Raw genomic sequence first — 25,850 nt, 5'->3', positions numbered from 1 at the left:
TGCCCCAATGACAGGAAAGGTAATGCACTGAGGTCATAGAGTGAACTACGAGGACAGACAATGGACTGGTAGGACGGACAGTGTAGTTACAGCACAGAGATAAGACTGAGAGGCAAAAGACTGAACTGCTAGGACAGAGAGTGTACTGACAGGACAAAGATTGGACTGATAGCACACAGAGTGGACTGAGAGGACATAGAGTGGACATAGAGGATATAGAGTGGACTGAGAGGACACAGAGAGGACTGAGAGGACATAGATTGGACTGAGAGGACATAGAGTGGACTGAGGAGACATAGGGTGGACTGAGAGGAGATAGAGTAGACTCACAGGAGATAGAGTGGACTGAGAGGAGATAGACAGGAGTGAGAGGACATAGAGTGGACTGAGAGGTCATAGAGTGGACTCAGATGAGATACACTGGACTGAGAATAGATAGACTGGACTGAAAGGACATAGATTCGACTGAGAGGACATGGATTCGACTGAGAGGACATAGAGTGGACTGAGAGGAGATAGAGTTGACTGAGAGGACATAGAGTAGACTGAGAAGACAGGGAGTTGACTCAGATGACATAGAGTGTACTGACAGGAGATAGAGTGGACTGAGAGGACATAGAGTAGAATGAGAGGAAATAGAGTGGACTGAGAGCACAGAGTGGTCTGAGACGACATAGAGTAGACTGAGAAGACAGGGAGTGGACTCTGATGACATACAGTGTACTGAGAGGAGATAGAGTGGACTGAGAGGACATCGAGTGGACTGAGAGGACATAGAGTGGACTGTGATGACATAGAGTGGACTGAGATGACATAGAGTTGGCTGAGAGGACATAGAGTGGACTGAGAATAGATAGAATGGACTGAGAGGACATACATTCGACCGAGAGGACATAGAGAGGACTGAGAGGAGATAGAGTGGTCTGTGAGGACATAGAGTGGACTGAGAGAAGATAGTGTAGACTCTGTCATCTGAGTCCACTCTATGTCCTCTCAGTCCAATTTCTATTCTCTCAGTCAACTCTATGTACTCTCAGTACACTGTGTCCTCTCAGTCCAATTTTTATTCTCTCACTCAACTCTATGTTCTCTCAATCCACTCTATATCTTCTCAGTCCACTTCATGTCCTCTCAGTCCACTCTATGTCCACTCAGTACACTCTGTCCTCTCAGTCCACTTTTTGTCCTCTCAGTCCACTGTATGTCCTCTCATTCCACTTTCTACTCGAAGTCCAATCTGAGACCTCTCAGTCCACTCTATCTCCTCACAATACACTCTGTGTCCTCTCAGTCCACTTTTTGTCCTCTCAGGCAAATGTATGTACTCTCAGTCCACTTGCTATTCTCTCAGTCCACTTTATGTCCTCTCAGTCCACTCTATGTCCTCTCAGTACACTCTGTTTCCTCTCAGTCCACTTTCTGTCCTCTCATTCCACTCTGTCTCCTCTCTGTGCTCTCAGTTCACTCTATGTCCTCTCAGTACTCTCTGTGTCCTGTGAGTCCACTTTCTGTCCTTTCAGTCCACTCTATGTTCTCTCAGTCCACCCTACGTCCTCTCAGTACACTCTGTGTCCTCTCAGTCCACTTTCTGTCCTCTCAGTCAACTCTATCTCGTTTCAGTCCATTCTATGCCCTCTCAGTACACTCTGTGTCCTCTCAGTCCACTTTCTGTCCTCTCAGTCCACTCTATCTCCTCTCAGTCCACTCTATGTCCTCTCTGTACACTCTGTAGCCTCTCAGTCCACCTTCTGTCCTCTCAGTCCACTCTACATCCTCTCAGACCACTCTACATCCTCTCAGTCCACTCTATGTTCTCTCAGTCCACTCTATATCTTCTCAGTCTACTTTAAGTCCTCTCTGTCCACTCTATATCTTCTCAGTCCACTCTATGTCCTCTCAGTACTCTTTGTGTCCTCTCAGTCCACTTTCTGTCCTCTTAGTCCACTTTATGTTCTCTCAGTCCACTCTATGTCCTCTCAGGACACTGTGTCCTCTCAGTCCACTTTCTGTCCTCTCAGTCCACTCTATCTCCTCTCAGTCCATTCTACGTCCTCTCAGTACACTCTATGTCCCCTCAGTCCACTTTCTTTACTCTCAGTCCACTCTATCTCCTCTCAATCCACTCAATGTCCTCTCAGTACATTCTGTATTCTCTCAGTCCACCTTCTCTCCTCTCAGTCCACTCTATGTCCTGTCAGTCCACTCTACTTCCACTCAGTCCACTCTATGGTCTCTCAGTCCACTCTATATCTTCTCAGTCCACTTTATGTCGTCTCAGTCCACTCTATATTCTCTCATTCCACTCTATATCTTCTCAGTCCACTTGATGTCCTCTCAGTCCACTCTATGTCCTCTCAGTCCACTCTACATCCTCTCAATCCACTCTTTGTTCTCTCAGTCCACTCCATATCTTCTCAGTCCACATTATGTCCTCTCAGTCCACTCTATATCTTCTCAGTCCACTCTCTGTCCTCTCAGTCCACTCTATGTTCTCTCAGTCCACTCTATGTCCTCTCAGTACACTCTGTGTCCTCTCAGCCTACGTTCTCTCCTCTCAGTCCACTCTATCTCCTCTCAGTCCATTCTACTTCCTCTCGGTACACTCTTTGTCCTCTCAGTTCACTTTCTGTCCTCTCATTCCTCTATATCTCCTCTCTTTCCATTCTACGTCCTGTCAGTACACTCTGTGTCCTCTCAGTCCACTTTCTGTCTTCTCATTCCACTCTATGTCGTCTCAGTCCACTCTACATCCTCTCAGTCCACTCTATGTTCTCTCAGTCCACTCTATATCTTCTCAGTCCACTTTATGTTCTCTCAGTCCTCTCTATATCTTCTCAGTCCACTCTATGTCCTCTCAGTCCACTCTATTCTTCTCAGTCCACTCTATGTCCTTTCATTCCTCTCTATGTCCTCTCAGTCCACACTCTATCTTCTCAGGCCACTCTATGTCCTCTCAGTCCACTCTACTTCTGTTCAGTCCACTCTATGTACTTTCAGCCCACTCTATTTCCTGTCAGTCCTCTCTATATATTCTCAGTCCACTCTATGTCCTCTCAGTTCACTCTATATCCTCTCAGTCCACTGTATCTCCTCTCAATCTACTCTATATCTTCTCTGTCCACTCAATGTCCTCTCTGTCCACTCTATGTACTCTCAGTCCACTCTATGTCCTCTCAGTCTACTCTATATCTTCTCAGTCCACTCTATGTCCTCTCAGTCCACACTATGTCCTCTCAGTCCACTCTATGTCCTCTCACTCTTCTCTATATCTTCTCAGTCCACTCTATGTCCTGTCAGTCCACTCTATGTCCTCTCAGTCCACTCTGTCCTCTCAGTCCACTCTATGTCCACTCAGTCCACTCTATGTCCTCTCAGTCAACTCTATCTCCTCTCAATCTACTGTATATCTTCTCAGTCCACTCTATGTCCTCTCAGTACACTCTATGTACTCTCAATGCACTCTATATGTTTTCAGTCCAATCTATGTCCTTTCAGTCTACTCTATCTCCTCTCAGTCTACTCTATATCTTCTCATTACACTGTATGTGTTCTCTGTGCACTCTATATGTTTTCAGCCCAATCTATGTCCTTTCAGTCCACTCTATCTCCTCTCAGTCTACTCTATATCTTCCCAGTGCGCTCTATGTGCTCTCAGTCCAGTCTCCGTCTTGTCAGTCCTTTCCCTGTCCTGTCATTGGATGTATAATTTCCTAATTTTACGATAATTTGCAATTCTCTCATACATTTCCCAAAGAATTACTTCTATACTGGAATCGATCCCGGGTATTAATGTGTTGGATCAACACTTGCTGTACCGCACGGGTTTACTGTGCTGGATGCATCGTATCAATGCGACTCTGGTGTTGTGTCTATAAACTACGTCCACGATTTCATAATCACAACTTATTGGCTTTTCAAATACATGATTGCAGGCTTTCTCTCATCGCTAAATAGTGTAGTGTTGGCTGCAATGCATACGTGCATAATTTTGAATGACGTAGTAGCCTTGCGCTCGTCCGCCATGACACCTGGCAACCTATCATTGGATTTAACCAGGATTTGAATTATGTGCATATGATCTCTCTGTAGTAACGTTAATTTTCCTTTCACGTGCCTCAAATTTTTTCACTGGATGTTTAGATGCAGGCAGAAAATCAATGGCTTTAATTTGATTATATTGGGTTACTGTTCAGTTAAAACTTATCACTTTTACACAATGAATTATATCATTGTATGTAAATATATTTTATTTTATTATATGACGAGCACTTTCGCCTTACAGCATCACCAGGTTTCATGATCATAACAGAAACACATTATAAAGCATCTGGTTAACAACATATAATATGCATGAATTGGAATTGTGATGAAGACTAGAAATACCGGTGATTTGCTTAGGTGCATGTCAGAATGCATATGTAATTTATGAGGCATTTGCATATTATTGTTCAATATGGAAGAACCAGAAATATAGAATATTATGCACATTATATATGTCTTATATGCCAGGTAAAATAATTAAAATACAATGATAGTTGTAGGTGGATATTGGATAGTGGTAAGTTTAGACTGAACAGTAACCCAATACAATTAATTTATTAGTAACTTATCTGAAAAAAGTCTGTCAATGACTTTAGCTAAGAAGTGCTACAAACTCGTCTACTAATGAGAAAAACGTATTATCATCGATATCATTTAATTTACTTCTCTACATTACCATTTGCTTATATTCTGAATTTTGTTGTTGACTATTATTGTTAGACTTAACTCCATTACTGGCTTCCTGTTCAAGGGGTAACAATAAAGTCATTTAGAAATTGATTTAGAAATAACAGAATTATTAGATGGGTCATTTATCTGTCTGTTCACTAACCATGTACGATGTAGCTCTGGATGCACTTTTGTGACATGAATATTAACACCTTTAGCGAATTTGAATAATTTTCCACAGTGAATGCACGCAGTCTGAGAATGAGAGTCACAGTTATTAAGGGGAGAGACGGTATTTGTTAAAAGTTTTTCTCTATTTGGTGTAAAATATTGTTTTTTGTATGTAGAGAGGTCATGGCTATAGAAACTCAACCAAATATAAATATTTTGAAAAAAAAAAAAAAAATGTTGGGACTCAGATTGGAAAAAAAAATGTACTCAATGTAGGATTTTACTAAAACCGATATATCTAAGCCATTTTTAAAGATAAATTCAACAGTTTTTTTTCCATTTCACTTGTAAAAGCATGCTGTACAAACTGTCTGTCACAGAATGTTGATATTAGTTTTTACATTTGTAAAATAAACAATTAAAATTGAATAACCCTTTTTTGATTTCCTTTTTTGCAAACAGACAGACATATTTTTGAAATGAAAACAATTACCAAAATTCTGTTACAGAAAAAAGTTTCCTAATAGTCTAGGGAATATGTGTTCTATTTTATGCACGTATCTTTAATAGTTTAGAAATTATATCCATTTTTGTCTGGCAATGTAGCAAAAAAAATGAAGTTGGCGGAAACAGCAATCAAAGGCGGCATGTGATTTAAAAATCCAGAGTGCAGGAAGTTTAAAATTGGCATTCAACATCCAATAAGGGCAAAAATACCCACAAAATTTATGCAATGTATTCCACACATATAACAGAGTATTTTAAAGATTTTTTTTTTATTTATTCATTTTTACAAAAAATACGATCTCCTCCCCTTAAATTAATCATTACAAATACTGATTCAACGATGTCAATATCATTTTCTGAGTACTGTTGTTTATCCGTAACTAGGGACGTATCAGAAGACATCACAAAAATCTTGAATTACACACAAAATTCATAATGCACATCCGAATATTCACAGAAAATATTGAAACAGTTATCGTCAATTATAATACAAAAAATGAAGTATCTACCGCGAAATCAGGTGGCCTGGGTTCGAATCCCGGTCGGGACAAGTTACGTGGTTGAGGTTTTTCCGGGGTTTTCCCTATATGATACCTATAGATTTCTTGTAGGCCTAATAAACAACAGAACAAACAACTGTTTGATAAGTCATAGCTCCCTCAAACTCTCGAATTTCTGTGGTGAACTGAAGTGCCCTGATACTTTTTTCCAAGATTTCTGACCCATTTCTTTTACTAATCTTAAATTTAAATTGTTGCAGCAACGATATTTCTTACTTACATACTTACAAATGGTTTTTAAGGAACCAGCAGGTTCATTGCCGCCCTCACATAAGCACCCCATCAGTCCCTATCCTGTACAAGATTACTCCAGTCTCTATCATCATGTCCCACCTCCCTCAAATCCATTTTAATATTAATCTCCCATCTACGTCTCGTCCTCGTCAAATGTCTTTTTTCCTCCCGTCTCCCAACTAACACTGTATGCATTTCTGGATTCGCCCATATGTGCTACTTGCCCTGCCTATCCAAAACGTCTGGATTTAATGTTCCTAATTATGTCAGGTGAAGAATACAATGCGTGCAGTTCTGTGTTGTTTAACTTTCTCCATTCTCCTGTAACTTCATCCCTCTTATCCCCAAACATTTTGCTAAGAACAGTATTCTCAAACAGCTTCAATCACTGTTTTTTCCTCAAAGTGAGAGTCCAAACAAAAAATTAAAAATGACCATCAAATAGGAAAAAGTTTAAATTATACAATCCATACCCTTAAGAATAAGGTTTCCATGTATCTTAAATAGTATAAGCAGGTCACTGACAGATTGTGTATCTGTGTATGCCTTGTGTAGGGATGGGGAAGGGTGTGTATCGGTTTATGTGTAGGTCATAAGGAAATGCCGTTCCATTTAGTGAATTAAATTATTAAATATTCAGGCCAGTATAACTGATTCTGTGACAATAGGGCTGTGATTTCGTTCCAGGGGGGGGAGATGAGAGTCACTACTCAAAAGTAGAAATTAAAAATATATATATTATTAAACACACAGTTGGTTGTGCAAACTTTTCGGATATCAAAGCGCACTTAAACGTTAATATGAGTATAGGAAAATGTATTATTTTAATAACAATTATTTTATATTTATTTTCGAAAATTGGAAAGGGTCATCTATCTGATTATGGCTCCTAAGTCGTTTCATTGTAAAAACTAATAGAAAGCAACAAGAATTTACAGTAGCAGCAGCAGTGATGGTAGTGGCAGTACTCCTCTATCTTCCCTCTACTGCAGCAATACTTGTTTAAAACATTCTCGGCTACAATCTAACTAATCCTCCTCTACTATTTATTGCTACATTTGATTACTATTGTCCCTAATTTTCTGTCTATATTCAAGCTTTTATATCTCTGACTAATATTCACTACCGTCAACTGGGGTTACTTTACACACTTTTTTTGCTTATTCGTTAAAATAATTGAAGATTATAAAGTTAGATACACAAATTAATTTTTATGTGAATGTTCCTGGTTAATTTGAGTAAATTTGAAAATCTAGGGTTGTACATATGCATTATGACACACTTGTAAATAAATAATCACGTGTGTAAAGATGCCCCGTTTACAGGGTTACTTTACACACATATTTACTTTGCCTTATAATCGAGTATTCTGTCCTATATGGTCCATCATTGCACTGTTTTAAGTACTGGGATTGGAAAGGTAAAACATTTCTGAACATGACGTGTTTCGCAATTTATTAGCCCACTACAGTTAGCACAGTGGGAACAAAATGTATAGGTAAATTCCTGAAAATGAAATATTTTATATAAAAGTAAAGAAATGTAATAACAGTACAATAAATGGTTATATGCTGTTCATGAATGTGCTGCTACATTGTGATTTTCCTGGGAAGGTGCTGTAGTAAGCCTTTCAGAACCTGGTGACGGTCCAACGGTTGAGGGATAGCGTCATGCTAACCACATGACTATACTGCTACCTACTACTGCATCAGTAACCGATCCAACTGGCATTGATCCTTCAGAGCTGACGTGCCACGGATTATGTAAAATAATAATAATGATAATAGTAATGATAATAATAATCTACAAGTAACAACCTTGTCTGTTTTGAAAGTCATTTATTTTCCCCTATCATTGACGGGAATCGATCCTACTACCATTAATAGTGACATTATATATCATATTAAAAAGAATTTTTATTTTTAATAAGTGTCCATAAACACTTCACATCTGTGTAAAGTTGCCCCGTTCAGAGGTACATTAGGTTATTATCATTCTTGTTTTCCCTCTCGCAGTATAGCACATGTAACGAAAAACTGGTCAGGCAGTCCGAAAGCTTGATAATTTCATACAATACTAGTCAACATTGAATGTGTGAACTGAACTGTTCAGTGCAACACAAAGTTTTTACACATAAAAAAAGAGTAAAAATACTTGCCTCGTGAAATTCACCAGCAACAATGGTGTATAACAGCTTTAATAATGGCACACTCTTCAGACTACTACACACATGTGCTGTTGTCACACAGAATCAGTTCCACGGAGTTGCTACACATTGTCTGTAATTTGCTGCCATCTAAACATTTTTTCTAGAAATGTGTAAAGTTACCCCCCTTGTGTAAAGTATACCCGGTTGACGGTAATTATCTATATTCCACTTTTTCATTTACATTGCAATATTACAATTATTTGCTCTACATTTTACTGAACTTTTCTCAGAATTTTACTCTTGCATTCATTCAGTGTTCAGTATTCAATACTCCAATGTTTCTATAATATGATATGGTATGGTATGGTATGGTATGGTATGGTATAGTATGGTATGGTATGGTATGGTATGGTATTATATGATGATACAATATGGCATGGCATGGTATGGTATGGTATGGTAGGTTAGGGTAAGGTACAGTACAATATGATAATTGTATTTATTGATTGATTTTTTATTTATTGATTTGTTTGTTTGTTTCATTGTTTGTTTGATAATTAGTTTACTAGCATATTAGTTTATTAATTAATTTATTCGTTTATTAATTAATTTATTAATTTATACATTTATTTATTAATTTATTAATTACTAATTAGATAATTAAAGTATTTACTTATTTATCTACTTATTTATTTATTTAACAATTTACTAATTTATTAACTAATTTATTAATTTTATTATTAATTAATTAATATATATAATTAGTTCTTAACTTATTAATTACTTTTATAATTTATTAATTTAATTAATTAATATATTTATTTATTTTATATTTATTTCCTTACTTATTTATTTCTTAATATATTAATTTATTACTTTATTTATTTATTTCCTTATTTAATCATTTATTAATTTATATAATTATTAACTAATTAAGTTACTAATTTTATATTTATTTACTTATTACTTATTTATTTATTTCATTATTTATTTACATATTTATTAATGTATATATATTTATGTATTTAATTAATTCGTTTGTTTTTTATCTATTTATTTACTTAGTATTTATTTATTTATTAATTTCTTCACTTATTAATTTATTCATTAATTTATTTACTAATTTATTTATTTATTTATATATATTTAAGTTAAGATTTATATATTTATTTACTTATTAATAATAATAATAGAATAAATGCGCACAAGTCGTGCATAAGGTAGTTAAGCTACATCAGATACAGATTGAACTTAGCACTCTGTTGCTCACATTGTTTGTGCTCAATGTTCTACCGAGGATTTCCCTCTAACTGTTCACCTTGTTCATTATTCACAGAATTCTACCAGGGATTTCATTCGTTTTTTGCATTTGGTTACGTGGTATCGGTCACATGGTTGCTCGCGCAGTTCACACACACAGTTGTTCCCAGGTTCGTGGAAGCACTTAGTCTTGCATATTTCGTGGTGGTATCCATGCACCGCTATTGAGTTCACTAGGTGTCGGAGATCTTGATTTGCTTCGGTCCAGGATCTGTTTGTCATGGCTTCTGTTGTATAAAAATCCAACCATATGTCCCTTCTCGTGTAGAAGTTTCTTTGAGTTGTCGGTAGATGGGAGCCTCATACGTAGGTGTTCTATGAAGAAGGGTTCCCTGGCGTGTTCGTATGCTAGCCTCGACTTTGTGTATTGGGAGATACCCAAGGTGGCTTTCAGAAATCGTGACTTCACTGCTTGCAGAGTCATTAAGACTTTTAGGCTCAGCTTTTCCCAGATGAGGTCTATTCTGTTGGTTGCGATGGGAACTATTTTTGCGTTGAACAAGGCCATGGCGGTTTTGAGTGATATTCTGGATATCGCCTGGATGTCAAACATGGCTTTTGTGGCTGCTGCTGCTCGGGATTTTATGTGTATTCTAAATGACCTGGCGGTGGTTTGCAGAGTTAGACCCAGGTATTTGAAGCTGTTAACTGTCCTGAGAGGTTCTGATCCTATGTAGATTCTGTCCTCCTTAGCTTCTCGGCCTCCGTTGCGGAATGTCATCTGTACCGTTTTCTCCATGTTAATTTCCATTTTGTTTTCCCATGCCCACTTCTCAAGTTGGTTGGTTGCTCTTTGCAGGGTGTGTGTGGAGTTCGATCCGATGACCATGTCATCTGCGTATATGTAGACTTTGACTTCCTCCGTCTCTTGTTTAATCATCTGAACAACATCCTATGTGGCAATGTTAAAGAGTAGGGGGCTTAATGGGTCCCGCTGCAATACGCCGTTGGTTTGCCTTATTGTTTTCGATGTGGTTACGTCGTCTGTGATCTGGATGACGTTGGCTGTCAGCATATTATGGATCAGCACTGTGAGTTATCTTTTCCTTTTATTTGTTCCAGCTTCGATACTAGAAGGCGTCTGTTTAATTCATCAAAGGCCTTCGTATAATCTACGAAGACTGCGTGGAATTTTCTTCAGGGGTGTCTTAGTGCGTCCTCTATATCATCTAGCAGGTTCTTGATGGCATGTAGTGTGCTCTGGCCTTTTCGGAATCCGAATTGCTCTTCCGGTATCTTGTGTTCTACTTCCTTGGAGATGCGTTTTGTGATTATGCTTGTGAGTATTTTCAGTATGCTTTTCTCCAGGGCGATGCCTCTGTAGGAATTCGGGTCCATTTGGTCGCCTCTCCCTTTGAATAACATTTTGATTGTCGAGAGCCTCCATATATCTGGTATGTTGCCCTTTTTTAGGCATAGATTTAACATGTCTGTGATTGCTTGTGGTATTAGGTTTGATTCTTTGATATGCTCGTTACATATCCGATCTGGGTCTGGAGTCTTTTTCTTTTTCAGAGACATTATTGTCTCGTGCACCTCTTCCATCGTGAAGGGGTTCGTTCCGCTAGGTGTATCCCCGCAGTGATCGGTTCATATGCTGAGGTGGTTTTTTCTATGTTGAGAATGCTGCTAAAGTGTTCTTCCCAGATTCTTATGTCCATTTTTCCGCTGCTTTGAGCTCTTCGCGGCCTCAATGCTATGTACGGGTCCTTTTTGGCTTCCTCCACCATCTTAGTTTCTTCCTGTTCCATGTACTTGCGTTTGGCCTTCAGGAGGTCTTTGTATTCTTTCCTGTTTTGGCTGTAGTATCTGAGGTCTTCTGGGCTTCTACTGGATCTTGCCGTATGCAGCACCTGGAGGGTGGTTCTTGTTTTTCCATAGCATTCTTTGTCGAACCATTTCTGTGCTCTTCTTTCGGGGTTGTATACCATAGCAGACTGAATGGTTTTTTCCAGTGTGATGGCTGCCAATTCAATATCGTTTTCTTTTATGTGGTTTTCAAATTCTCTCCATTCACTTGTCTTCTGGCTTAGTAGTTGGTTATTTAGCTGTCGTGAGGTTTGGTAGCTGTGATTTTTACTCTGTTCTCCACTTTTGGGATGCGGAAGTTGGCCACGACCGGGCAGTGTTTCTTTAGGGGTGTTTCATCTGCTGTGTAACAAACTTTGTAAGCGAGATGTTGGGTCCTTTGAAGAAGATTAGGTCTATGATGCTACATCCGGAGTGTGCGAAGTATGTTCGTTCGTCTGCTTTGTTGGCAAGGGTGAAACCTTCTTCCGTCATCATGTCTAGCAGTTCGTTTGCTGTGTGACTGGCGACGTCTAGTCTGCAGTTCAGGTCCCTGGCTATGATGATGTTTTGCCCTGGCGCAACGTGCCTTAAGGCGGTCATGATGGTTTCTATTATGTCTTCTATTGGGGTTAGTGGCTCTGTGTATATGGCTATTACGGAGAGGTTTTCGAAATTAATCACTAGTGTGTCTTGATTCTGATGCGTGCTTAGTAATTTTCCCATTTGAGGTTTGAAGAAACAGGAGGTTCCTCGCTTTGGCCGTCGTCTTGGACCTTGCGTTGCAGGTATGTGTTGTGAGTAGAATCCGTTTATTTCTAATGTTTTAGTTGCCAGAGTTTCTACGAGGACTATTATGTCATGTGTGTGCAGAAAGTTATTAGTGTTAGTGCTAGGGCGCTCTTTATCCCTTCTACATTCCACAGAAGTAGACTAAACTGGTAGTCAGGTTCCTGCTCCCTGTGGCCGAAAAAGCCAATAGCGTCTTATGACGACTCCCTCTGGCCACGCCTCCAGTGTGTTGACTTTTGTTACATCTGTCAGAGGGATCACCACTTTGTATGCCTTAAGTGTGCCTCTTGATTGGAGTTCTTCGCATTCCATTACGTTGGTTACATGTAAATTTGTGAGATGTCTTTTAACTGCTTCCTCGGTTGTATTGTGGTGTAGTTTCCCTATGTATAACCAGGCTCTGCGTTCTGCGGCTTGCAGTTGTCCTGGTTGCGATTGTTGGTTATCATTCTCATTTTCGGGTTTTCTTGTACCCACGGTTGTTGTGGCCTTCATTTTCGCGCTGTTTTCCTTGGGCGTTAAGGGTTTAGTGACTACAGTTGTCCATAGTTCTTTGTCTCTCTGTGGTTGCTCTTGAGGTGTTTGCATCTGAACGATTTTTTTATCAGCCGTCAGTTTTGGGTTTGTTTTGTTTGTAACTTCTTCTCTTATCACGTTTCAGATATTACTCGTGAAGCTATCCATCATGTTTTTTAGCATCTGTGTTACGTTTTTAGTGATTTGTGTTCCATTTCGGTGACTGAGTATGCTATGTGGGTCTGTTCTATAGGTGTCGTCTGGTGGGGGAAGTCCTTTTCATCCCCAGTCTCCTGGCTGACGTGATTACGTTGCTGTCCGGTAGGTGTCGGTAGTGACTGGTTTCCGCTGGCAGCTTTCTGCGCAGGGGCCGGCAGATGTCGCTATTTGTCCCTTAGGTCGATTCTCGTCTCCCTCCGTATTTGTTGCTTTATCTATTCCAACCTCATTGTGAGGCCTCTTCTGAGCCTTAGTTCTATCATCTAGGGCGAATTGTAATTCATTAAAACTGTTTCTAATGTCACATCTTTGTGCATGGCTTCCTTTGCTCATATCTTCATATATCCGCCTTCATCAGCGATATTCTCTAGGTGAATTAGTGCACTTTCGAGACGCGTGTTAGCCCCGTCCGCCATCTTGCACAACCATATTTATTTTATATTTATTGCATTATTTATTTATTAATATATTAATTAATTTAATTATTTATTTCTTAATTTAATAATTTATTAATTTATATAATTCTTAATTAATTCATTGATTAAATTATTTATTTATTTACTTCTTTATGTATTTATTTATTTACTAATTAATTACTTAATTTATTTAATTCTTTATTTATTTATTTATTCATTTATGTATATATTTATTTCATTATTTATTTACATATATATATATATATATTTCTTCAAGTATTTAATTAATTGATTAATTTTTTAACTATTTATTTACTGACTTATTTATTTCCTTCTTTATTAAGTTATTCATTTATTTATTTATTTATGAATGAATGAATGAATTGATTAATTATTTAATTTATTTATTTACATATTTGTTTATTTATTATTCATTTCGTTAATTATTTATTTACTTAATTATTTATTTCCTTATTTATTTATTTATTTATTCACTTAATATTTTATTAAATAATTTATATACTAATTTATTTATCTATCTATTTATTAAGTTATTAATTAATTCATTCATTTATTTATTCAATTTATATATTTATTTAATACGTATTAGTTTACTTATTTATTTATATTTATTAATTTATTACTTCTTTAATTTAATTATTGATTTCGTAATTAATTAATAAATTTATTTATTTATGTATTTATTCATTTATACTTTATTTACTTACTTCCTTATTTATTTATTTAATTTTTAATATATCAATTAATTAAGTTATTTAATTATCTATTTATTAATTTCTTAATGTATTTATTAGTTTATTACTTTATTAATTTCTTAATGAATTAATTAAAATATTTATTTATTTACATATTTACATATATATATTTAATTAATTACTTATTTATATACTTATTTATTTATTTAGGTTCTTAATTTATTTATTTACTTCGTTATTTACTTATTTACCAACTTATTTATTAGTATTTATTTATATACTAAATCACATATTTATGTGTTTATTTATATATTCATTTATTAAATTAATTCCTTATTTATTTATTTCTTTTTTTTTATTTATTTACATATTTATTTACTTTAATATTTATTTATTTATTAAATAATTAACTAATCTTTATTTATTTACTAAATTAATAGTTTATTTACGTAGTTTATTAATTTATTTTTGTGTTATTTATGAATTAATTTCATTATTTATTATTAATTAATTAATTTATATATTTATTATTTATTTATTTACTCATTAATTGATTAATGAATTGATTAATTAGATTTATTTATTTATTATACACTTACTTCCTTATTTATTTATTTATTTATTTATTTATTTATTCACTTGTTAATTTATTAATTTATTTGTTTACTTATTTATTTATTTATATATACTTATGAAGTCATTAATTAATTTATTTATCACTTTATTTATTAATTTATTCATTAATTTATTTTTATATTTACATATTAATAGATATATTTATTTAATATTCATTTATTTACTTATTTATTTGTATACATTTATTTATGTAATCTTTAATTTACTTAATAATTTCGTAATTAATTAATTAATTTTTTTAATTAATTAATAAATTTATTTACTTCCTTATTTATTTATCTATTTATTTACTTCTTAATGAATGAATTTATTTATTTATTTATTTATTTATTTAAAAATTATTACTTTATTAAGTTATTAATTAATTACATAATTAAATAATTAATTTAGTTATTTATTTATATATATACTTATTTACATATTTATATACATATATATTTATTTTGATTTATTTATTTACTCATTTATGTATATATTTATTTAATTATTTTTTTATTTTATTGTGCTAAAACAGCATGTTCTATTTATTAACTTTTATTAATCAATTAATTAATTTTTTAATTAATTAATTTACTTCCTTATTTATTTATCTACTAACTTATTTATTTGTTTATTTACTAATTTATATACTTATTTATTTATATGGTTATTTATTTATTAAATTAATGCTTTATTTACTTAGTTTTCATTTATTTATTTATTTACTTATTCATTTATATATATGGGTATTTATTTCTTTATTCATTTATTCATTTTTTTTTCCTTTATTGTGCTAAAACAGCATGTTCCATTGCATACAAGCTATGCAATACTCAAGCTATGCTTATGTTACATATTTGATAGTTCGAAGTTGATATTTATATAGCAGTACACTATTGCAATATACAGAGCCGGACTATGGGCACAAATAACACTCCAAGCGAATCCTATCTACTTAACCTCCATTGGTCACTTCGAAATTGTATGAGGCTATTTATTATAGTGGGAGACTCTCCTCAATTGAACTATTATCTCACAATGCTCCAGATATTACAATATCACAATGCACAGGTTAATTAATAAGTACTTACACGCTTCAGTTAATATGTGTATCTATTTCAGTCAGGCACTTCTACTGCGTCCATATCCATATTTATTTTATATTTATTGCCTTATTTATTTATTAATGTATTAATTAATTAATTTCTTAATTTAATAATTTATTAATTTATATACTTCTTAATTAATTAATTAAATTATTTATTTACTTCTTTATGTATTTATTTTTTTACTAATTAATTACTTAATTTATTTAATTTTTTATTTATTTATTTATTCATTTATGTATATATTTATTTCATTATTTATTTACATATATATATATATATATATATATATATTTCTTCAAGTATTTAATTAATTGATTAATTTTTTAACTATTTATTTACTGACTTATTTATTTCTTTCTTTATTAAGTTATTCATTTATTTATTTATGTGTGACTGAATGAATTGATTAATTAATTAATTTATTTATTTACATATTTGTTTATTTATTTATTTATTCATTTTGTTATTTATTTATTTACTTACTTAATTATTTATTTACTTACTTATTTATTTATTTATTCACTTAATAATTTATTAAATAATTTATGTACTAATTTATTTATCTATCTATTTATTAAGTTATTAATTCATTCATTCATTTATTTATTTAATTTATATATTTATTTAATAATTATTTATTTACTTCTTTATTTATATGTATTAATTTATTAATTCTTTAATTTAATTATTAATTACGTAATTAATTAATAAATTTATTAATTTATGTATTTATTCATTTTTACTTTATTTATTTACTTCCTTATTTAATTATTTAATTCTTAATATATCAATTAATTAATTAACTTAATTATCTATGTATTAATTTATTAATGTATTTATTAGTTTATTACTTTATTAATTTCTTAATGAATTAATTAAATTATTTTTTATATATTTACATATATACATTTAATTAATTATTTATTTATATACTTATTTATTTAATTAGGTTCTTAATTTATTTATTTACTTCATTATTTATTTACCAACTTATTTATTTATTATTTATTTATATACTAAATCACATATTTATGTGTTTATTTATATATTCATTTATTAAATTAATTCTTTATTTGTTTACTTCTTTTTTATTTATTTACTTATTTATTTATTGAAATATTTATTTATTTATTAAATAATTAATTAATCTTTATATAATTACTAAATTAATTATTTATTTACGTACTTATTTATTTATTTATTTATGTGTTAATTATGAATTAATTTAATTATTTATTATTAATTAATTAATTTATTATTTCATTATTTACTCATTATTTGATTAATGAATTGATTAATTAGATTTATTTATTTATTTATTTATTTATTAGACACTTCCTTATTTATTTATTTATTTATTTATTTGCTAATTTATTTATGTATTTATTTATTTATTTCTTTATTTATATTTATGAAGTCATTAATTAATTTATTTATCACTTTATTTATTAATTTATTCATTAATTTATTTATATATTTACATATTAATAGATATATTTATCTAATTATTTATTTACTTATTGATTTATATACATTTATTCCTTTATTCTTAAATTCATTTATTAATTTCGTAATTAATTAATTAATTTCTTAACTAATTGAGCAATTTATTTACTTCCTTATTTATTTATCTATTTATTTACTTCATAATGAATGAATGAATTTATTTATTTATTTATTTAAAATTTATTACTTTATTAAGTTATTAATTAATTAAATTATTTATTTATATCTATGTACTTATTTATATATTTATATATGTTCATTTTGATTTATTTATTTACTCATATGTATTTATTTATTTAATTATCTATTAATTTTTTTTTATTTTATTGTGCTAAATCAGCATGTTCTATTGCATAAAATAATTTGCAATATTACATGCTGTGATATTTATATTTATTTATTTATTATTATCACTTTATTTATTAACTTTTATTAATTTATTTACTAATTAATTTATATATTTATGTTTTTTAATTTATTTATTTACTTCCTTATTTATTTATATACTGACTTATTTATTTATTTATTTATATACTAACTTATTTATTTATCCATTACCTAATTAGTATATTAATGTATTTATATTTATATATAATTTTTTTTTTATTAAATTAGTTCTTTATTTATTTACTATGTTTTTTATTTATTTACTTATTTATTTTCTTATGTTTTATATACTTAATTTATTTATTTATTTAGATATTTATATATATTTCTTTAGTTTTTGATTTAAATATTTATTTATTTTATATTTATTTTTTTTATTTCTTAATTTAATAATTTATTAATTTATATAATTATTAATTGATTTATTTATTTGATTTTTTAATTACTTATTATATTTATTTATTTATTGATTTACTTATTTAACTATGTATGTATTTATTTATTTAATAATTTGTTTACATATTTATTTCTTTATTTATTCATATATATATATATTTATTTCTGTATTTTATTTATCTTTTATCTACATATTTACTTAATTATATATTTAATAATTTATTCACTTATTAATTTATTAATTTATTTATTTACTCATTTAAGTATTTATTTATCTATTTATTTAGTTATCAATTTATATATTATTTGATTAATTAATTAATTATATAATTATATATATTTATTTAATATTCATTTATTTATTTCCTTATTTGTTTATATACATCTATATATTAATATTTACATATTTTTTAAATTTATTTATAATGTCTTAATTGATTAATTTCTTATTTATTTATTTATTTATTTATGTATTTATTCATTTTTTCATTTATTTATTTACCTGATTATTTATTTCTTAATGTATTAAGAAATAATTAATTAATTACTTAATTACCTAATTTTTTATTTATTTCTTTACTTATGTCTTTATTCATTTCTTAATTTAAACATTTATTAATTTATATAATTATTAATTAATTTATTTATTTATTTCATTTTTTTCTTTACTTATTACTTATTTATTTACTTACTCATTATGTATTTATTTATATCTTTAATTCTTTACTAATTCATTTATTTATTTATTTTGTTTCATATTAATTAATTAATTAATTATTTTATTTGAGTATATATTTATTTATTTTTTTACATATGGATTTCTTTATTTACATATATATTTACTCAGGTATTTTATTTATTTATTTTCTACCTACTTATTTACTTACTTATTAATTTCTTAATTTATTCACTTCTTAATTTCTTAATTTATTTACTAAATTATGTATTTATTTATCTATTTATTAAGTTACCAATTTAGTTATTAATTTATTTATTAATTGATTAATTAATTAATTTATATAATTATATGTTTATATATATATATTTAATATTTATTTATTTAATTATTCATTTTTGTGCATATAAATATATTTATATTTACTTATTTATTTTTTAAATTTCTTTGTTTATTAGTTAATTTATTTATTTACTTATGTATTTATTTATTTATGTATTTATTCATCTTCTCATTTATTTATTGACTTGATTAATTATTTATTTACTTCTTAATGGATTAATTAATTTATTTATTAATTTATTTATTTATCTATTTATTAACTTATTAATGTATTTATTGTTTTTTACTTTATTAATTTATTACTTAATTAAATTATTTATTTATATATATTGATTTTGATATATTTATTTATTTTCAAATATTTAATTATTTATTAATTTATAAATTTATATATGTATTTATTAACGTTTTATTAATTATTTTATTTATGTATTTAATTAACTTATTTACTGCCTTATTTATTTATTTAGTTCTTCATTTATTTATTTAATAATTTATATATTTATATATTTATTTGTATATTTATTTATTTATTTATTTGTCAAATTATTTCTTATTTATTTACTTATTTTTGTATTTATTTACTTATATATGTATTTTATTTATTTATTTTTTATCTATTTATTTATTTACTTATTTCCTTCTTAATTAATTAATTAATTAATTAATTAATTTATGAATGAATTAATTAATTAATTTAATTGTTATATATTTATTTATTTTATTATGTTTATTTATTTATTTATTCATTTTTTTATCTATTCACTTATTTATTTATTAATGTATTCACTTTTTCATTTATTAATTTATTTACTAATTTATTTATTTATTTATTTATTTATTTGTTTATTTATTTATTTATCTATATATTTATTATGTTATTAATTTTTTTATTAAATTATTAATTAATTAATTTATTTATATATGTATATTTATATATTTGTTAATATTTACCTATTTATGTATATTTATGGATTTATTTATATATTTATTTATTCCTTAATTTATTTACTAATTTCTTAATTAGTAGTAGTATTTATTAGTAGTATTTATTCCATATTTATAAACCCTATTTTACATATAGTATATTAGGGTTATATTTTAAACTAATCATAACAAATTGAAACTTACAGACTACCATACAATAAATATACACTTGTAAGAGTGTAACATATATAAATTAATTAGATTAATGCCTTGAAATTACAGTCGAAAAACATAGAGAATTTAACATGAATAGCATGTTGCACTTATAGATAATATTATGACACTTAGCTAATATACACACATACACACATACACACATACATACATATATACATACATACATACATACATACATACATACATACATACATACATACATACATACATACATACATACATAAATACATGCATACTTACGTATGTAGAGACATAACATATAGATACATACGGTGAATAAACATTAATTTGATTGAAGGCTTGAAATTATAATCGAAATACCTAGAGAATTTAACATGAATAGACATGTTGAACTTGTAGATCATATTAAGACATTTCGCTAAAATATGTACATTTGTAGACATAATATAACAACATGTAGACATATATTTATAAATATACACATGCATACATACATACATACATACACTCACACACAGATACATATATATATTATATATATTATATATATATATATACACAGCAAGATGTACGTCAGTAACAGATAATTGGAAAGGATGAACAATATTAAATACCTTGGACATTCATTATCACTTACACATGACTATGATATACAAAATAAATTTACCAAATTTATAAAAACATAATGCATAATAAATACAATTTTAAAACCATCATTTATTTAGAGTTATACACGAATCGCAGTTAAAAAGAACTCTTGCCCGACAGTTTTAATCGCTGCCGAGATGGACTTCATGAGACACAAAATGGAACCACGAAAGAAATAATGATATCCTGAAATAACTCAAAGTCGAATCAATATTACAATATGTTAATCATTTCAAAAGGATGGATAGAACACTGATACCGAAACAAATCCTGCAGTACGCTCCTCGTGAAAGAAAATTTGTTGGTCGCCCTGCTAAGAGTTGGACTGACGTCAGACCTTAACAGACCATCTAGTCTAATACATGTTTTGGATTATCATGATGATAAAGATGAAATTATAACCTTGAATATATAAGATGTATGAATTTGAAGAAACGTTTGTAGCAACAGTGCTTTTGAAAAACAGTGCATATTGGTTAATTAATTAATTAATTTTTTATTTATGTACTTATTCATTTTTTATTTATTTATTTACTATTTATTTATTTATTTACTTCTTACTATATTATTAATTGATTTATTAATTGATTTATTTACTTATTTATCTATGTATTTATTAATGTTTTAATGCATTTATTAATTTGTTACTTTATTAATTAATTAATTAAATTATTTATTTATTTACTTATTTATATAATCATGTACCTGTATATTTATTTATTTTCATTTCTTTATATACTTATTTATTTTTCCGTTTATTGTGCTAAAACAGCATGTTCCATTGCATACAAGATTTTCAATACTACATGCTATGTTTATGTTACATATTTTATAGTTCATAGTTGATACTCATATAGCAGTACATTATTGCAATATACAGAGTCGGTTAAAATAGATATTACAATACAAAAATTAAAATAAATAAAAATTATCTTCTCTACACAATATATGATCATCTAGCCAATTATAAGTTTTATGCTTAAGTACATTACAAATCCACAATTAATTAATACATTACAAATACACATTACAAATCCACAATTAAATTATCCATGTACTATATAGAATCAATCCGCTCGCCATTTACAAAGCTTATGCCTAAATGCATTATAAGAAAAATTTTGTACCAGTGTTGCAATATTACATACTATGTTTATATTATTAATCGAATTTGATATACGTAGAATAGTTCATAGTTATCTAGCAATACACTATTGTAATAGATAGAGTCAAATTTAAATTATACCTTACAAATCCAAAAATTAACATATGTATTACAAATCCACAATTTAAATTGTACCTTACAAATTCACAATTTAAAATATTATACATTACAAATCCACAAATTTAAAATATGCATTACAAATCCACAATTTAATTTATACATTACAAATCAACTAATTTAAAAATATGTATTACAAATCCACAATTTAAATTGTACCTTAGAATTTCACAATTTAAATATTATACATTACAAATCCACAATTTAAATTGTACCCTACAATTCATAATTTAAAATATACATTACAAATCCAAAATTTAAAAATATGCATTACAAATCCACAATTTAAATTGTACCTTACAAATTCACAATTTAAAATATTATTCATTACAAATCCAAAATTTAAAAATATGCATTACAAATCCACAATTTAAATTGTACCGTACCTTACAAATTCACAATTTAAAATATTATACATTACAAATCCACAATTTAAATTGCACCTTACAAATTCACAATTAAAATATTATACATTACAAATCACAAATTTAAATAAAATTTTCTACTCTGTACAATGGATGATAAGCTAGCCAAATATAAGGCTTATGCTTACATACATTACAAGACAATGTTGTACATGTGTTTTAATATATTTATATGCTATTTTTACGTTACATACATGTTCACAGTCATTTAACAATACACTATTGCAATAGACGGAGTCATATTTGAATTGTACATCACAGATCCACAATTTAAAATCTTATAATTGTATGCTTGTTTGGATTCATGTTTACAATGTGTTGTACTTATTTGTATTCGTGTTTATAATGTGTTAAAGTCTATTGATTGTATGAATGTTTTGAATTGTTTGTAGTGTTTCAAAATGAGTTGATCTTGATTAATTGATTTATTTACTTATTTATCTATTTATTCATGTATTAATGCATTTATTAATTTATTACTTAATGAAGTAATTAAATTATTTATTTATTTATTTGCTTACATATTTACTTATTTATAAATTCATTTATATATATACTCATTTATTTATTTACTTAATTATTTATTTTCTTATTTGTTTATATATTTAATAATTTATTAAATTTTTCTTAATTTACTTATTTATTTATTATTTTTTTAAATTAATTTATTTACTTCCTTATTTATTTATTTACTAACTTATTTATTTTTATTTACTAATTTATATATTTTTATATATATTTATATATTTATTTATTTATTAACTGATTTCTTGTTCTATTTACTAATTCTTTATTTACTGATTTATTTACTTATTATTTATTTATCTATAGCAATAAATAAATTAATTTATTTATTTTATATTTATTTATTGCTTTACTTATGTATTTATTTATTAATATATTTATGAATTTATTTATTTATTTCTTAATTCAATAATTTATTAATTTATATAAATATTAATTAATTTATTTATTTTTTTGATTTCTTTATTTACTTATTACTTATTTATTTATTTACATACTTATTTATGTACTTATTTACTTCTTTATTTATTTACAAATTAATTTATTTATTTAGTTATATATTAATTATATAATTATTTTATTATGTGTTTATTTAAGTATTTATTAATTTATATAATAATTTATTTACACATTTGTTTCTTTATTTATTCATATATACATATTTACTTATGTATTTTATTTGTTTTTGATCTACTTTTTTACTTATTTGATTACTTAATTATTTTGTATAATTATATATTTATTTATTTATTTTATATTTATTTATTTACTTATATATATATTTGTATATACTTTTTAATTTTATTTACAAATGTCTTAATTTATTTATTTGTTATTTATTTATTTATGTATTTATTCACTGTTATCATTTATTTATTCATTTGATTATTTATGTATTTACTTCTTAATCTATTAATTAATTTATTTATTAATTAATTTATATTCTTATCTATTCATTAATTTATTAATGTATTTATTAATTTATTATTTTATTAATTTATTGCTTAGTTAATGAATTTATTTACTTATTCATTTATATTTATTTATTTTTATATATTTATATTTTATTTACACATTTATATATCTATTTATCAATTTTTATTACATTATTAATCAATTTATTTATGTTTTTAAATAATTTAATTACTTCCTTATTTATTTAGTTATTTATTTACTAATTCAAATATATATGTATTTATTTATATACTTATTCATTAAATTATTTTCTATTTGTTTACAATTTATTTACTTATTTATGTATTTAATTTATTTATTTATTTTTGTCTATTTATTTATTTACTTATTTGTTTCCTTATTTTTTCCTTATTTATTAATTAATTAATTTATTTATGAATCAATTGATTAGTTTATTTATTTATATATTTATTTATTTTTATTTATTAACTTTTTCATTATTCACTTACTTATTTATTAGTTAATTTATTCATTTATTCATTTATTTATTTACTAATATATTTACCTATTTATTTATTTATAAATTTACCCATGTATTTATTAAGTTATTAATTAATTTATGAATTAAATTATTAATTAATTTATTTATTTGTTTATATATTTATATTTATATACTTATTTAATATTTATTTATTTATTTAATTATTTATTTATTTATTTTCTTATTTATTTCCTTATTTATTTATTTTACTTCCATATTGATTTATTAATTTATTCATTTATTAAGTTATTAATTTATTTATTTACAAATTTTGTATTTATTTATTTATCTATTTATTAAGTTATCAATATATTAACTAATTTATTAGTTAATTAATTTATATAATTATATATATATATTTATATTTACTTATTTTTTTTAAAATTCCTTTATTAATTTCTTTATTTATTTATTTGTGCATTTATTCATTTATTTATTTACTTGATTATTTATATACTTCTCAATATATTACTTAAAAAATTTATTAATTTATTTACTTAACTATTTAATAGTTTATTATTGTATTTATTAATTTATTATTTTATTAATTGATTACTTAATTAAATTGTTTATTTATTTATATATTTCTTTATTTATTTTGATATATTTATTTATTTTCATATATTTTCTTATTTATTTATTTATTTATTTATTTATGTATTTATTAACATTTAATTAATTAATTAATTAATTTATGTTTTAATTAATTTATTTACTACCTTACTTATTTATTTAATTATTTATTTATTCATTTACTAATTTATATATTTATGAATTTATATATTTGTTTATTTATTAAATTATTTCTTTATTTATTTACTTATTTTCATATGAATTTACTTATTTATTTATTTATTTATTTATTTATTTATTTTTTATCTCTTTATCTTTTTACTTAATTATATCCTTATTAAATTATGAATTAATTTATTTATGAATTAATTAATTAATTAATTTTTTAATGTATTTATTTATTTAGATATTTGTTTCTTTATCTATTTATTTATTTACTTAATTATTTATTTACTTATTTATTTATTTATGTATTCACTTATTCATTTATTAATTTACTTATTTACTAATTTATGTATATATAAATTTATCTATCTATTTATTAATTTATTAATTTATTAATTTTTTTAATTCATATATTTATATTTATATATTTTTTAATATTTATTTATTTCCTTATTTATTTATGTATATTTAATGATTGATTTCTTCTTTTATTCCTTAATTTATTTATTTATTTATTTATTT

Source organism: Periplaneta americana, chromosome 15 (genome assembly GCF_040183065.1).
Source record: "Periplaneta americana isolate PAMFEO1 chromosome 15, P.americana_PAMFEO1_priV1, whole genome shotgun sequence".
Taxonomy (NCBI): domain Eukaryota; kingdom Metazoa; phylum Arthropoda; class Insecta; order Blattodea; family Blattidae; genus Periplaneta; species Periplaneta americana.
Note: the sequence above shows the minus strand (reverse complement) of the source record.